General features: G+C 37.0%; 1 protein-coding gene across 1 annotated transcript in view; it reads left to right on the top strand.

Annotated features, from left to right (window-relative positions):
• NAALADL2 (N-acetylated alpha-linked acidic dipeptidase like 2) overlaps positions 1 to 14,466 on the top strand; it is a 214,179-nt gene that overhangs the window by 69,916 nt on the left and 129,797 nt on the right. The gene's annotated exons all lie outside the window — the stretch shown is intronic.

The following is a 14,466-nucleotide window of genomic DNA, read 5'->3' as shown; positions in this document are numbered from 1 at the left end:
CAAATAAAAAGATTCTTGAACTTCCTTATGGTCATTGGGAAAGAAAACAAAAATCAGATGATCACAGTCACTGGAACCTTAAGGAAAAAAAGTTCGGGGCCACTTTCCTTGATTGACTTAAGGTGCAATTTTTCATTGCTTGTTTCAAATAACTAGTGCAATTTTTCATTATTTGTTTAAAATTTCACATCACTTGTACACTTCAGATTTCTCCAAAAATCAGTCTCTTCATCAGATAAAATACCTTTAACCAACAAACCCAAACTCTCACAAAGCTGCCCAGGAAAGCCTTGTAATTGTGAATAACCACAGAATGTGCATGGGCTGAGATCTGTCAGGGCAGCTCAGTTATGTGGAGATACAGGTAATATTTTAGATGGAGGACAGAGTGTTTGCATTTGGTGAAGGCTGGAGGAGGGCCTGCACTGACAGCTGAACCTGTTATTTACGTTTTCCCACTGTCAGTTATTATGCAGACACGAGAATTCTTAGCACACAGCCTCAGAGGTGACCTTGAGGTGACCTGGAGAGACCTCCCTTGCAATAAGATGGAAGCATATATTTCACTTCTGAGTCAATCTTGGTTTTCCCTAGAGTGGGAATTTACTATATTGCCTCTTATATCAGTATTCAGTTATATGTGATGGGTTTATGCTATAAAATGTCCACTGGGGAACTGACCTGACAACTCATTTCAGTCAGGCTTTCACTGTAATCTCAGAGGAAAAATGATAACATTTAATCCACTTAACCACCTGGGCATGTCCCATTCCTGTTTCTCATATTAGAGAGTATAAGGAAAAAAGGTAAGGCAAAATCTGCTAGTTCAGGCCGTTCTTGGATTACAGGATGAGGAAATCTTTATGAAACATTAGAGTTTAATTAGTCTGGAGCATCTGTGTAGAAATTACTGTCCCTTACCATGGTAAGGTGCTGCAATGTTCCTTAAAAAGGAGACACAAGGAAGGCATTTGGAATGCATTAGGAGAGCTGGGATCTGGCCTCCTCTTCCTGCCTAAGATCAGTACCATTCCAAGCAGAATTTATTGTTTTTCTTGGTTTGAAATGCCTGAGAGAAGTCCAAGTATATTACTTGCACAGTGCTTGAGACCTGACGTTAGTGGAAGCATCTTCAAAAGATGATGTTTGCTCTGTTCAGCAAAGTGGGGCTAAAAATTTAATTTAAATTTCATTCCTTTTCAGTGTAATGTTATTCTTTAAAAAGTAGCCAATTAGGAAAGGTTAAGATACTACTATTAAAAAAAGTATGTGAAACTGTCATACACAGAAATCTATTTTGCTGTGGCATTTGTACATACAATAGAATATGTTTGCAAATGCCTTTTGTTTCCATATATTCTTTTAAAAAAAAACTTGAACTCTTTGGAAGTCCAAAATGAATCTTTAAAAAAGTGTAATATTTTAATGAGTTATTAATTTAAAGGATCATTTACTCATTTTTATTATTTGCAAGTGTACCTGACTGGATGAACTTTGATGTGTGCACTGTACAGATTCACTGAAAGTTGCAAGGACAAAATCTGACATTGTCACTCAATATGCTTTATTTTCTTTGAAGGTGAAGTCATTTCAAGGCATACAGAAAATTCAGAAAATAAGATTTGCTTCTGACCTGCCAACAGTGCAGAATTGTTCAACACTTGGTGATACCAGTGGTCACAGGGGAAGAGTAGCTTAAATTACCTATTTTCCCCTTTTTCTGTTCACTAGGAAACAGAATAAAACTACAAGTATGTTATTTGATTTCAAGAAAACCTAAGTTTTCCCTAAGTTTTCATATCCAAATTAGCTTGAAAATACAACAGATCTTCGTTCTCAGTAAAGAGATCAGCTTGATGCGGTGAGGTTTCCAGAAGGATATGGAAAAACACCACTTTATGGTAAAGCACATTAAAACTCCCTTTATTTAATATAAAAACCATACTTAAGTGTGTTGCACAGTAGATTTTACAGAACAATTCCCCTTCAGCAAAAGTAGCCATGGGCGGTGTTTGATCAGGTAAAATCTCACATGACAATAAGGTCACGGCCATCACATGGCACCTGTGTTGTTGAGATCCTGTCACCATGAACTGTCCTGGTGAAGTGCACACAAGTCTCTCATCCAGATCAGCTGCTTAGTCTTCTGTCAAGAAGTTCTTATTGACCAGAAAAATCTCTGCTCCTTTCTTTCACTGTGAGGACATCATGTAAGAAATGCCCTCTTGTCAGCCTGATATCCTTCCTTGGCACAGCTCGTGCTTAAGGGAAGAGGATGGGTTGCAGAGCAAGTAGGAAATAATATTTTTTCCCCCTGGTATTCCTAGAAATTGCAATCATAGGTGTCTTGACTCTGTGAAGTGGAGGATATGTCTGGAGCAATTTAATTATAATCATGACTGTTCTGTGAAATGGGATATTTCAGTTCTGAGTCTGTTTATCTCTGCAATAGCTTTTGGTGATGAGGTCCTCTATGTGGATACTTAAACATTTCTTGATATAGAATTGGACATTGGAAAGCAGGTATATAAAACTCTGCTAATGCTTTACCGTTTATTATGAGGGGAAAAAAAGGAAGATCTACAAAATATTCCATCTTCAATCTAAATCTGAACAGCCCAGAGTAACTGATGTAATTCTGAAGGTACCACCTGCATGCTAAACATTTGTCTTCACCCTTTAAGGGTATTAGAAAGAGATTTTTTTTGTTCTTGGTCTCAAGATTAATAGACAGTGTGATGAATTCTTAACAAATCTGTGCTCCTTAAAAAACACCCAAACAAATTTTAAGCTTTTATTCTATTCCTGAATTAAGCTAGTTGGTGTCTCATGGTCAAGGTATGTTACATGATGATTTGTTTAGCCTCTGAAAATGTTTGTAAATGATGGGGAAAAAAGATGTCTTTAACATTACAATAATCGTGTTCTCTAATTAAACTTGAAGAGGAAAAAAAGCCAAACCCAACAGAAAACATTACCCCTCTAAAGAGTGTTTTCTAGAAAATTTCTCTTACTTTGTTGCTGAAAGGATCTTAAATGGTAAGCCTGGAACTTAACATCAGTGACTGTGAGATGAAATTAATATTACCATTTCCAAGACAGCCTTCAAAGTGTTGTTTTCTAATAATCAAAGATTATCATACTGGGAGCAAAGAGTTGTTCAGGGTTTTACTGTCAGAGCTGCCTCTTTAACTCAGTATCTTTGTGGAATGTCGTGTGAACAGATCATTCTCCTCAGAAATCTTGTATGAAAGGACAGTTTAGTAGATGCTGGCAAAAACTCAAAAAGGTAAATTTGATTTTAAAACCTCTGTCATCCTGCTGTAATATAAAAGAGCAGGATGCTCTAAGTATCTTAACTGTGCAGGACCTTGTTGGAAAGATGAGAACTAATTAATTTCTCTGTTTGTTTAAATTGTGTCTACCTCTACAATTAACTGTCTTTGTGTACTTTGTCTATTTTAGGATTAACCTTTAGTATTTGCTATCAAAAAGAATCGTAACAATTATGTGTATATTATTTTTCTATTCCCTGAGAGAATCACAGAATAATTTAGGTGGGAAAAGACCTTTAAGATCCTCAGGTTCCCTCCCCAAACCCACCACTAAACCATGTCCCCACATCCACACATCTTTTAAATCCCTCCAGGGATGGTGACTCCACCACTTCTGGGCAGCCTTTCCCAATGCTTGATAACCCTTTTAGTGAATAATTTTTCCTAATATCCAATTGAAATTTCCCTGGTGCAATTTGAGGCACTTTCCTCTCATCTAGTCACTTGTTATTTGAGAGAGGAGACCAACAAATAAAGGTCAGAAAGCCTGACTTTGAGTTTCTTACCAATTAAGGTTATTGACATTGAGGGTGCTACTTTGGTGTGAAGCTGATGCAGTTAAATGCAGGCTTAGGCACGAGGATTTCAGTAACTACCAATTTTCTAAACAGAATGGATAGAGATGCATTTTCCATTAAAAAGTGATGCAGAAGTAAGCTTGCCCTGTAACCCTGAACTGGCTTCATTTTCACCTTTTTAGTTAGAAGCAATAGTAAGTACAAAATTAGTCACCACTTTCAGTCGACAAAGAGAAGAAATTAATGGCTGAGAACAGAAATTTCTGTTTGTGGAGTTTTTTTTTTCACTCTGTCTCTTTTGCAAACTTATTGCAAGAGAAAATGCTTGTTCTGAACTTGGAAATATTCCTTGGTTTTCTATAGATTTCTGTCCTGGGCTAAACATCAGGGCCTGTGATTGTGGTCTTCATTTTGGTGTCAGACCATTAATTGATTACTTTGACCATACATTCATTCCTGTAGTGTAACTTGGTGTTGAGATGGAGCATTTATTTGGGTTTTTAGGTTGGAGGCTTTTGGTTTGGCATTTGTTTGATTTTTTGTTGGCTCTCAGTTAGTTTTTCTTCTTTTCCCCCAGAGTGAAGTTGTATATTCTTTAAAGACTTTTTCTGCAAGTTCTGTCTTAGGAGTTACAGTGCTGTAACAGATGTTGATTGATCATGAGTTTTATTGTATTTCTTTTTCATTCATCTTATAACTGCAGTATTCTGTTTGTCATTTAGAAAGTTTAGTGGAGTTCTAGAAGCTGTAAGTGGTGCTAAATCTTTTCTGTGGGCCCATTGGAGGGAACAGTGTTTTTAATGTACAAGGTTTCAAAAGATATTTTCTTTTGGTCTTTCCTTCCCTTCCCGAAAAAATTGTCAGAGAAAGACAGAAATAATGTTCTGTCAATGACCTAGTTGAGAAGAGTGACAGAGCAAGGGTTTTACTACCACATCTTTCTTAACCACCCTTGTATGACCTTGTTTTGTAATTGGGGTCTTCCTTTCCTAATCACTGCATGGAAAAAATCTTAGTGACAGCAAGTTAGACCTATTTCTCACATTTTATATTTTTCAATTTATTTTTTAAGACAGGGGAAGGACATAATTTTGGATTGATGTTTTGGAACTAATTGTAGACTGGTGTTACTGAAGAGGAGCTGGGGGCTGTTGGTTTGGCTTTTTTTTTTTTTTCCCCACCTAACTGCTGGTGAATGAATGACTTTGTAGTGCTTTGTGGCTGCCAAACTAATCCAGCTGCCTTCCCTGTTCTCATCAAGTGCTTCAACCTTGGACCTCCTTCATGTAGCTCTTTCTACTATTTCATTTTGGTGAAATGGGCTATTTAGTAGGTCACAGGAGGAGGCAGAGCTCTGTTTTACTGATGTGCTGACTGGAAAGCAGTGAAAAAGAAAGGACCTAGGAAGACACAAAAGCTGCACATGTTGGCTTTTTCAGCTCTTGTATCTTTTGTGTAGATTGCCCGCAGTTGTGCTGTACCAGGGTTATATATTAAGTGGTGCTTCAGTTTATTACATATTCCACTTTAAACCTTGATGTTCAGTAGGAAAGATGCATTCATGATATGTCCTGTGTAGCACAGTTCATGAATAAGTTCTTGTGGAAAAAAAAATTCTAGTTTCTGAAATGTCAGTGAGGAAACAAAATCAAGACTAGCCTAATTTTTAATTTTGGACTTTCTAGGGGAGCTTAAGAGTAGAAATCACTTATATAATTTATAAAGAACTTTTATTGCTAAGGTTTGTAATAACTTCTTTAATATTTATAGTTCTTGAAATGACTTTATGCACTGGGGCACATTCTTTACGATCATTTCTTTTATCACTCCTAGTTTGTGACTGTTGTTCTAATAAGGAAGATAAATAAGTTCATTCTGAGTATTGATTTACTTAAAGGCATGCTAACCAAGTAGTTAAACACTGCTCTTTTCCATAAATGAAGCTAAAATATTCATTAACCAATTAATAATATTCAGTTTTCTTAGTTGATATATAGATATCCCTGAGGCTTACATATAGCACACTCTATATCTTTAGATGTTCTACTTGGAAACATAAAATTAAATAAAATGTAAATTTAAAAATACATAGCAATGTTATGCAATCTCAAAAGAGAGTGTTATATTACATCCAAGGCATTATTTTAAAAGCATTAAACTTGGATACAAGTAATAGACCAGGAAAGAGTTGAGCAGGGAGTATGTTTTGTACTTGACAAAAATCCAAAGCAAAAGGCTAGAATTCTCCAGTACTAGTTATGGATAAGAATTGTGCGAATAATAAAATAAATGAATAGGTATTGGTTTTGCACAGGTCCAGTGAAGGCAGCTATGGTTTTAACAATCTAACAATTGGGGGCAGCAAATGTGCCTTAATTACAAATGTCTGACTGATTGCTGTGTGGGTTCTGGGAGCATCTGCTGATGCCTTAGTGGATCCCATACAACAGCTGCACTCTTGGAGCTGGAAAAGTCATAACTTTTCTTTTATCTTGGAGATAGAAGGATGGCTTGGGCCATTTTAATTCCAGCACTGCTAACTTCCAGTGTTGGTACTGGAAAACACGTATTCCAGGTATGCCAAGGGTATTTACACTTTAGTTGAGAAAAGACCATAGAAAAATCAAAGGTTATGAGTTTACCCTGCATATGAGGCACAGTGAGGGCTGTTCATACAAATTAGGGATTTCCCTTGCTCTCTCTGCTCATTTTCCTTATTCTTGCTGATATTTTGAGGAGGGTTGGAATGAGATGAGCTTTAAGGTCCTTCCCAAGCCAAACCATCCTGTGATCCCATGACTGGCGTATCTCCAGGCTGGGAGCCTGCTGCTGGAGCCCAGAGTGGGAAGAAAAAGATTGCAGAGAGCTGAGAGCCCCCTGAGGTTGGGAGCAGGTGCCCCAAATGTTTGTGGTGAGCAGAGTGGCTGCAGGCACAGAGGAACTGCAGCCACCTCCCCAGGGGGATACTGCTCTTTGTGGGTTTTGTGCCCTGAACAAGGTGCAGAAGGGTGAGGGGAACCTGAAATTGCAGCTTTCTGGGGGAGAAGTGCCCTGTGCTGGGAATAATGTTTGAAAATCCAATCTGCTGATCTTAATTTTTCTAGTGGTAGGAAAAAAAAGTAAATAAGAAAAAAAGAATGGAAAAAGTAAGGGGATACTGGCAGATTTGACTTTGGTCTGTGACTCTGTTGGCAGTTCAGTGGATTTTAGATTAAAAGTTGGGTAGAATGCATAAAATCCAACAAAGGGTCGAATCAGTTTATTCTTGATGATTTAGCAAGATTATAATTATATCTTTGTGTAATTGTTTTTTGTATGATGGATCTTCAGCTTTATTCTCTCTGTAATAGAGTCTAAACATAGACTGGAATAACCATAAACATAATCAGGAACAACAGTTTCAGTGTGAACAGGGAAATGCTATTGGCTTTCTGGAGGTTGCTCATCTGGACATTCATACAGCCTGTTTCTTTTTAATGTTTACTGAATATTTAATGATACTTGTTATGCATACAGTGTTCCTCTACATGCTTATTTAGAAGTGAGTAGTATTTCCTGAAGATGTAGGAATGCAATAGCAATATGAAAGGCTTTGTATTATATACTCATCAAATAATGGAGCTTTTTTATTCTGGACTGTAAGCAATTCAATTATTTTGTTTCTGAAATAAATTAAGTAAAGCTTATTGAGTCCAATCAGCCCTTGTTTCTAGGGAATTGGTAGTTCAATTTCATTTTTAATTAGATTGAACATTGTGAATTTCTTAGCAGTGGTAAGCAAGATCTGGCAATAAAATATGCACTCAATTTGTATTAAAAGTTGCTAAAATCTAGTACAGGGAACTGGCAGTATATCTGGCTTATGTTTAATTGTCCAAATATCCTATTGTGAAAAATTCCATTTTTAAAAACTGCTGATGCGTAACAAATTACTTTTCTTTGATAAAACTGTATAGAAGATGAGCAGGCAGCAAACAGGAAAAAGTATGAGACAGAACATTCAGTTCTTGATAAGCTTAATAGCACATGTAGGAGCAGGATGCTAAAATTTTTTTCTGTGCAAGGATTACAGAATTGAACCAAGATGATTTTTGGTTTGGAGGAGAAGTCTCCAAAGGTTTTTCCTCAACTGCCACAGCTGTCCAGAGGTCAGTCTGTGGATTTCCAGTCAAATCAGCACACAACAAGCTTGTGACCAGTGTTCATTGAGAAATCTACTGTCCTTGGATGGCACTTAGAGGAATGTACTTAAAAATATAATGGATGGTAAACTGATGTGCAAAGTAGGTGTTACCCATCACTGCCATGCAGCCCCATTGCTCAAAAGCAGATTTTTGTGATTAACATTGTAGAGTTTCTTACCCTTCCCTTCTGCTTTTCTTCCCACAACCTGTAGGACATCCAAGAAATGCAAAAGGAGACTCTCTCTTCCCTATAAATAATTTTCTAGATATTAAAAAAGGACAAAATTTGGAAAATTGAGAATTGTGAAAGCTAATTTTAGTTCAGAAAGCAATTACAGAAAATGTCTTAAAAATCTTAGATATGCTTGTCAGATTCTCTCCACAAATAAATGCACTTCATGTTATCATTTCTCTGGTAGTAACTACATCAAAGTCTTAAGGTCTTGACATGATACAGAGCAACTCTTTGATTTTCTATTGTTCCTATATGTGTCACTGTAGGGCAGGAATAGTTTGATAAATTCCTTTGCAATATGTTTTCCCCCTTCTAAGACCTTTATGGCAATAGCCTGTCATTTATGAGACCACTGTGTATGCATTTATAGCTGTTGGAAGTTTAATGCAGCTTAATCCCTTTTTCAGCCCTGTTTGTTCAATATAACAATGATGCCATTCCTCTGGCAAGGACAGTGTTTGAGCTGGAAAGGAAAGATGTTTCTTTTTATGGTCCCCATTAAACTAGCTGCATCCTCCATCCCTTTTACAGCCTTAGCACAGCACCTTGAGGGTTGATCAGCAAAAGCCAAAACCTCTTCAGACAGAGTTTTGCCCCCAAATTCCTTTGAACGTCCCTCAATGTTTGTGATGGGGAATCCTGGAGCATGATTAAACATCAAGTGCAATATTAAAAATACAAGGTGAAACCAAACCTTGCTTTGTTAAAAACTTGCAATTTGGAAGAGTGGTATATAGATGAAGATATGTGTATTTAAGTGGGATTTTTCCACCTTGAGTTTTGTTTGTGTCACCAAGCCCTTTCCAAATGCTCTGTATTACAGTAGGTAATAGGTAGTAGAAGATAGCAGCATCTGATTATACCCACACCATCTAAATCTTACTTTTCTGCCCAGACTGCTGCAGAAATAAAAAGATATTGTTTCAACATGTTTAAATGTACCATTGCTCTTGCTTCATAATTTTGCATACTGCCAATTAGTCATATGAGATGGGAGATCCTTTTAGAGCTTCATGATTTTAATTGGGACTTCAGCAGAAAAGAGTAATTACTAACTGTTAACCTGTCCAGTAAAGCTGTATCTCAGATTAATGAACCATGTCTTTTGCACATTGCACTATGAATTGAAAAATGCAGCAGTTAAAAACTGATTACTGTTATTTGTCTAATTAATGTTGATCTTTGCACTGAAGTATAATGACAGTAGGAGATTTTAAAAACATTAATATATTTTATTCTACTCTGAATAATATGTTTTAGGTACAAACATGTATTTTTTAATGTATTCTTGATAAACTTTTTTTTAATGATTCGTTTTTCTTTATTTTTGTTTCCATGCTTCATATGTATTATGGCTTTGAATATAAAATTCTGCATGCATTTTTGTGAGGTTTACCTGGAAGGGACAGAGAAAAGGGGATCACAATTATATAGAGATATGGAAAGGATATTTTTTCTTATTTTATGAATGTGTTATGTCCATGGTTTGCTTTGTTAGCACTGATTGGACTTGTAATAAACAGTGAGATTGTGAATCTGCCTTTAGGAAGAGGAAGAGATTTGGCTTGAAGTTACATGGAGGAGGTTGTATGTTAGAGTAACAACATGATCCCAAATTAACTTTGCTGTCAGTAGCTGACACTTAAAGGCCTTTGTTGTCTAATGAACTGTGATGTCATTAACACTTAGGCAGTCATTGTGTAAAATACCATCTTTGCAATTTTGTGTGCAGCTTTAAGGAGATTTAAGTAGTGTAAACTGTCATTTTAAGTGTGAAAAATAAAATCTCCTTAGGACCCTGTAAGTGCTTGTAGCTGAAGCATGTTTTATCTCTTTATTTAGGGTTCTGTTACTTTGCTGGACACAGACATATTTTTGATACAGAAAAACCTTCAGAAACCTCTGAGAAGTTTCAGTGGGCACCCTAATATTATCTATTAGTGTGATTATCTTTGTACAGGAGTGAGGATACACTTTCAATAGTGTGATATCCATTCACATAAGTGACTTCTGAAGATGAGAACTACATTTTTAGGCACTTTGGACCTCAGACATCAAGGTATGCTTGAAGGGCTTTTTGAAATGTGGACTTTTAAAATGTACTATCATAGTACATGATACATACCAAGATAGAACTCTTAAATACTGTTGTGCAGCTAATTTATAATGTTTCATTTACTATTATGTAAGGATTGAAAGAGTTGAAAGCAGAATTAGATAAGAAAATGCCACTGGATTTCTATTGACCCTAATAACAGTAGGGACCCTATAGTAAAATTAAGAGATCTGGATCATTATTTTTCCTAGCAGTAAAATTTGATTTGAAAATCTCTCTGCAAGTGGTGGAATGTGTTTGGAAGTTGCTGTATTTTAAATCAAATTTTCCAGACACACTGCTGCTTGTTTTGAGTAAGAATGGAACCTTCCATGGTGGCAGTCACTTGCTATATAGAATTGTAAGCCAATGTATCTTGTACTGAACTGCTTTATCTTAAATAATGTATCAGTCAATAAAAGAATCAGTTGTTCTATGGATTAGTGAACAGGTTTTTCACAGCTCTGTTTCTTGAGGCTGGATTTTGTGGTGTCTAATCTGTGGACAAGTTTTCTGTATTCCTTTACATCTGCCAACCTGTCTCTTGATTTCTTCCATGTTTTTTCCCTCTTCCATTAAGGAGCAAGCTCTTCAGTTTTTATTAATGCCTTCTCAGTCATGTATTAACAGCATCTGCCTCTTGTCTGCTCAAGATCCCACTTTCATTAAACTTGCAGGGAATATACTGAGATATTTCCTCCTGTGAAATAAGTTTTCTGTGCCAACTAATCAGCAGCTCAGTGACTTCTGTGGATCAGGACACATAAATGGAGAAGCTTAGAAAGGGACTTAGGCAATATTTGCAATAATAGGGCTGGTGTTGTACCTCATAAAGCACAAACTTTATGAGGTACTGCTGATACTGTAAGGGGGAGAATTGTTTGTGCAGTGGGTTCTCAGAAGGTTTGTCCATATTTTGGAACTACTTGCAAATATGGTGAGAAGAATTGCTAATAATGAGAAGTTATTTGTATATGCAATTAGCAGGTTGATATAACCCACAGTTGCTTGCATCATCTTTTTCTCTTTTTTCCTGGTGCATTCATAAGCGTTGTTAACCATCACTGTTAGGAATCATGCAGTGCTACTTTCTAAATTATTTGTAGCAGGACTGTTGCTGATTATCAAAAAATGGGAGGGAAAAGATTCCATGCTTATTTAATTATCTTTAAACATTGGGGTCTTGCTGGATCAGAGGTTCTAGAAACAGGATCTAAGCTGTTCAGATGCAGTGAGAGAATAGTGTAGGAAACCCTCTGTACTCATGGTTGCTGTGATCCAGGTGAGACCAAAGTGTGATGTGATTTTCAGCTCTCTGCCCATGAAATGACAGCTTAAACTCGAGCCCAGATGTGGCTCCCATGCACAGAACATCAGAGTAGAGCTGCTTCAGTCATGCTTTATTTTCAGCTGGAAAGAGAGGGTGCAGCTGGAACACTCAGTGCGCGTGTTTTTAATCTGGGCTTAGCAGGTAACCAGTCCAGTGTAGCCCCTGGAAAATAATGAAGGCTGATTACCTGATTGGTTTTGTGCTGTGTGGTGCTTACAAGGTGCAAGGATGGTCTCAGCTGAGAAGAAGAGAGCAAGGGAAAAGATCTTCAGAGAGTCAGACTTTGCACTCAGGTGGAAGATAACAAATACAGCTTGAGGCCAGAGCCTGCTGCACTGCTTCCCTGCTTATCACCAGTCACTGATGGGCAGCTTATATGCATGATGCTGGAGATTCACAGAGGCTGCAGTCTGTTCTCTTTGGTAGGTTCTGTGTTCAGATCATGAATATAACCCCTAATTAAGTGTTCATTCAGGTGCACGCTGGCCTCAGGTGAGCTAAAACACATTAAATCCCCCTGTGAAAGGCCCCTGTTTCTTGTTACTTCTTTTCTTTTTCCTCAGCAAATAGTCATGCTCAGCTTGCTTGGTTTGGACCCAATATCTGCCAGTAGGTTTGTGGCCAAAGTCCCCCAGAAAAGCCTGTCTGAGATGTGGAGCAGGGAGCTGGGCTCTGTTACCTGTGCCAGTGCAAAAGGGAAGTGTTTCCTCTGCCACTCCTCAGAGATGGTGCAGTTAAAATGGAGAAGCAGCTTTGAGTTTTCCCTTAGAGCCAGAGTTCTCTAGACTGTTGCGGTCTGTCTCTTCACTGCTTCAGCCATATCATCTTTAAAAGGCAATTTAATGGTTCCTGGTGGTGTGTAGGGTTTACAAGGCTAAACTGTCCCCAGGTACAGACAGGGCCTTTGGGAAAGCAGCAGGTGTCTCACATTAGATTAAATTGAGTCCAGAATGTTTTATGGGGTGATTTAATATACTGAATTGAAACAGTCACATTTTTTAAGGTAACTCTAAAAACTGAGGACTTAAGCAGCCATAAATAACTAAAGGGTTAACAGTGGGCACCAGCATCTGTTTTCAAGGGTTCTGCTGTTTCCAGTTAGTTCTGAGATGTTTATGGCTTTGGGAGAGGGACAATGCATACATCCAAAATCATAAGGAGTAGATTTTGCTGTTGGATGGTTTTGCAATCTAAAATAATCCATTCATTTGAATAGATGTTCACTGGTTTACCTGAAGAAATTAATCTACAATCTTCTGCCTTGTAAAAAAAATATGCAGAACTTTCTTTGGCTTCTTTGTGCTTGGACAATTTATGGCTGGTAAAGTGTTGACGTATTTAAGATGAAAATGGAATCAACAATGCACATTTATTGTTGATATAGTTGTACTGTCACTGTTGTAAAGTTAAAAAGCAGCAATTATAGCTGAAATCTGAAAGCTGCTTTGTAATTTCACATGTGTGACACAACTTCTTACTAGAGATTGTAGCCATGGCAGCAGTGGTTGCTGCACTTTGTGAATAGCAGACGTGTAGTTACTTTCTCTCACTAAAACTGAGGAATTCAATAGTTTGTTTTGTTTGGTTTTTTTTTTAAGTGCAAAGTTTTTAAAACTCTCTTAAAAAAAAATTCTGTATGTTGTGTTTTGTGTGCTACTAAATAAACCAGGGATTAATAAAAAGATACTGGATATGGAGGTAGGAAAAGGCAATAGTTATTTTAAATCCTGCCTGTTACATCATTTAGCTGTGATGTGTCCCTAGTTCTCCCACCCTGCTTTTGTGCAATCAAATCTTGTCTGAATATCTGAATATGAACATGAATTGAAAAGAAAACAAAACAATAACAAATGAACCTACCCATTTGGGAAATCCCTTTTCCTGCATTACATTTAGGTCTGGAATATATTTTTGCATCTGAGCTAATCACCTTCTCATTCTCCTGCTCATCTGACTAGAGTTCTCTCAAAGAATCCCTTTTCATCTGTGGATTGCTTGTTTGTGTAAGATAGGTGGGATTAAGTGACTCACAGGTTCATCTGCTTATCTGAATTCAAGATATCTGAATGCAAGATGAGTGTCAAGGTCTTAGCAAAGCACAATATTAGATATATTTACTTACAGAAATGGCAAATAGTACTTTGCTATTTTTAGCATATTGCAAATACTAGGCTGTTATTTTTATATTTTTTTTCTGTCTTAGCTGTTGAGTAAAGCAGAACTGAACACCAAATGCTTATGAGGCTCAGACTGAATGCCATATATCCATGTAATTTACATACTTGTAAAGCCACAAAGAGCTGTTCATAAACATTCCTTAATACCAGCAGCTAGGAGATAAATTGAAAATTATATACATGCACAAGAAGAAAAAGAAGGTTCTAAAATGTAGAAGGAAGAAGACAATTGAACTGAGAAACAGAGGTGTAGTAAAAAGTCCTCAGGTTCCTGTGAAATCAGAGTTGTGTGGAAACATCATATACCTGTAGTCATTCCTCAGACCATTTGGAGACATTTGGAAAGTCATCAGTAGAGCAGCCCAGTGAATAGTAAGGTAATTCTTAAATACCTGAATTACTTCTGTCTGAAAAATTAATCCAGCTTTGTATCAGTGAGTAGTCTTCAGTCCATTCCAAATATGCAGAGCATTACACAGAAAGGTCATCTCATTTCATGGGAGTATTTGCCACATTACAATTTGATTTTGGCCATTTTGGAATAAAATCCTCTTATTTTTCAGTTCTCTATGAAAGAAACACCTGAGGTTTT

Source organism: Molothrus aeneus, chromosome 10 (assembly GCF_037042795.1).
Source record: "Molothrus aeneus isolate 106 chromosome 10, BPBGC_Maene_1.0, whole genome shotgun sequence".
In the NCBI taxonomy this organism is placed as follows: domain Eukaryota; kingdom Metazoa; phylum Chordata; class Aves; order Passeriformes; family Icteridae; genus Molothrus; species Molothrus aeneus.
This window is presented reverse-complemented; position numbering and strand designations above follow the sequence as displayed.